Genomic DNA, 3157 nt, shown 5'->3' with positions numbered 1-3157 from the left:
ACGCGTCCATCTTCGTGGGATCGACCCCTGCTTCTCTGTACTAATCTATAGTATAACGGGTTGAGGGATCTTTGAGACGCAAGAGTTTGTGTGTTCATAGACAGAGTCTTCCGTGTCACCTTGAGTTCCTAGACCTAGTGTTTTGTGGATTCATTGGACTTGGTAGCTCGACCTAGAAGTTTATTACGCATACACTCACACGACAAGCGACCGTTTCAATGGTGATACATGTATCTATATTCTTCCTCACCGGAGTACTCGAGGCATTCCTCCAAAAAGGTAGTCTCCTGAGAAAATTGGCTGAAAAACAGATTTAGAGTGGCGAATTTTGCACAAGCAAATCTGACAAAAATGGCCCGAGTTTTTGAGGTAGCACTATACAAAGAAGAGGAAATGCAACAGACTGCTAAAGAATCAATGAAAGTCAAGCATTGGAGATAGGCGATGTTTACGATGAAAGCCTTGATGAGACACAATAACCAGGTTAAAGGCAAAGTACCAGAGGGAGTCAAGGCTGTAGGATGCAGATGGGTGTTTACCATCAAACGGAGACCAGACGGGTCAATTGAGCGATATAAGGCTTGTTTCGTGGCAAAAGGGTATAGTTCAGACATATGGAGTTGATTACGCTGAGACCTTCTCCTAAGTGGAAAAAATCAATACTCTAAGAGTATTATTCTCGATTGCAGCAAACAAAGATGGGCCTCTCCACCAGTTTTATGTGACAAATGCATTCCTACATAGAGAACTACCAAAGCTCGAGTTCATGATTCCTCCACCCGGATTCACTGAAGAATTCCAACCTGGTGAAGTATGTAAGTGATAAATCTCATTTCATGCATCGGTTTGGGGGTAAAATGTACGCTACTTGATCAGTTTTATCACGCAAAACAAGTGTTAAATGTGCAGAAATGCCACTTGACCAAGGCAACAAGGCTAGACTGATCAAGCAAGTACAATAGGTTAAAAAGACCAGAAAGCAGGGGAGTTGATCAAGGGGAGTAATCAAGCATCAAGGAGGGGACCGCTGGCTTCCAGAAGAAGGACACATGAGGCTATGAGATGGATGGTGCGCAACATTCTATTATCAAGGACAACGTTCTAGAAGGGGACACGTGCTGATATATGAGACACAAGGACGGAGCTGAGTCACGAATCTGTTACAGAAAAACGTCGTCATTCTAGAAGGAAAGCACGTAGCAATCAATGAGTCGCTCACTCTCAGCATGAGCGAATATTCCCTGCCAAGATCGTTATTCTGCTGGAAGTCATGTCTAGCCTATAAATAGAGGATGTGCCACCATGCAAAGCAGATCGGATCCTTTACTTTCTGTCCTTAGTTTAGTTTAGTTTAGCTCTCTAGTCTAGTTCAGTTCTCTAGATAGCTTAGATAAAGTAACGCTTAGTTAGAAAGGGCGATTGAAGGAGCGTTGCAGAATACTTGATATCTGTCAGCGTATTCTTCGGTTTCCCGCCGAGGATTTCCCCGGTTTTACTTACTTTCGTATTTCTGAAGTGTTAGCTTAGTTTAAATTTCACGCTGTACTGTTCTGAGTTTTAGTTTTAATCAAAGCTGTTTTTGTTTTCATCATGGTGTTTACTGTTTCACATAGTTAATTTTCATTCCAGTCTGAAATTCACTTGACCCAGTAGTTAAAATTTCCTTGATCAAGTTAGTGACTTAAATTCTGTCTAGAGTAAAAATCAGTAGTTAAAAACTCCCAAGTTAAAGCGTGGCAGCAGCCAACCCCCTATTCACTACTCACACACTCGATACACTAGCTTCTCAGTGGGATCGACCTTGAACTTGCCGCTTTACTGTTAAAGTAGTGCAAAATTGGGAGTTTATAAATTACATTGGTGGCGTGCGATAGCGAGATCAACTTGATCAAGTGGCAACGACATTTGCTAACTGATCCATCCGGTTCAGTTATCTCTTCCATATAACTTGAATTCAAGAGAAAAAGCCGCGATCGTTAGGCCTGCCAGTAAGCTCAAGAAGACATTGTATGGACTAAAATAGTCCTCGAGGGCATGGTTTGGACGATTTATTGAAGTAATGAACAAGTATGGTTACAAGTAGAGTAACTCTGATCCGCTGTTTCTCAAGAAGAAAGGTGGAAAGATTATGATAAGTCGTATTCTAGGCCTTGGTTACTGGTCAGTATGATGTGCATATTTGAACTTTATCTGCAAAACAAGTTGCTTAAGCGTGCAGGTTGAGTGTTCTAGCCAGTAGGCAAAGCTTCAGATACTTCAGGTGAAAAGGGCGTCAGGACGATTACGTACTGACCAGTATACAATGCAAAAATGGCTCGAGATGGAGAAGAAGGATAGCTGGGACTGATCAACCACAATTAAGGGCAAAGAAGTCATCTCACCACAAGGTTTTACCCTAAAATCAAGGGTAAGCCTCCCTATAAAAGGAAGCCACTTGGAGAGAGAAAGGATCATGAACAGATTCCTCATCATCACTCTTAGGTAGAATTCTCTCGGTAGTTCAGTCCTTCAGCCCAGTCAAGAGTCTCGTTCCTCGCCACTGCCATGGTCACTTGAAGATCAAGAAGTTCCCAGAGTTCCAGATGTTCTCATCCAGTCAGCAAGATCATAGTTAGAAGTTCCATCGCCCGGCGTGGCAAAACACTTTTATTTCGCTTTCGTAGTTAAATTGCTTGTTTTTCCTTACGCTGGATCTTTGTTTGCTTTTGAATTTCATTGCCTAGAAGTACTTTGTTTGCAGATCCGAACTTGTTTTATGCTATGAAATTGTTTTCTGTTCAGTTTACCTCGCTGATCTCTTTTCCTTTTGCCTAGTTAGCTTAGATCTAGAGTTTCTGGTCGTTTTGAGTATCGAATCGTGTGTTTCCAGTTAGTAGTTTATTTCTTCGAGTTAACATAATCTGTTTACTTTTATTTCATAGAGGTTTGTTTCATGCAATGTGCAGTTATGTGTTTCTTGTCTTCTTCCATGCTGATCAGTATGCGGAATTTCAGTTTCGATGTTTGATTTTCGATTTGGAATGTTTGATTGTAGATCTGTGTTCGTGAGTTATTAATCTGTGTTTTTATGGTGCTGAATCTGGTTTGTTTTCTGATTTTAGTTTGTGTTTGTTGAAGAAGATGATGTCCATATCCAAGTTTGGGACCACTTTGCTTT

This window comes from Salvia splendens, chromosome 22 (genome assembly GCF_004379255.2).
Source record: "Salvia splendens isolate huo1 chromosome 22, SspV2, whole genome shotgun sequence".
Lineage (NCBI taxonomy): Eukaryota > Viridiplantae > Streptophyta > Magnoliopsida > Lamiales > Lamiaceae > Salvia > Salvia splendens.
This window is presented reverse-complemented; position numbering follows the sequence as displayed.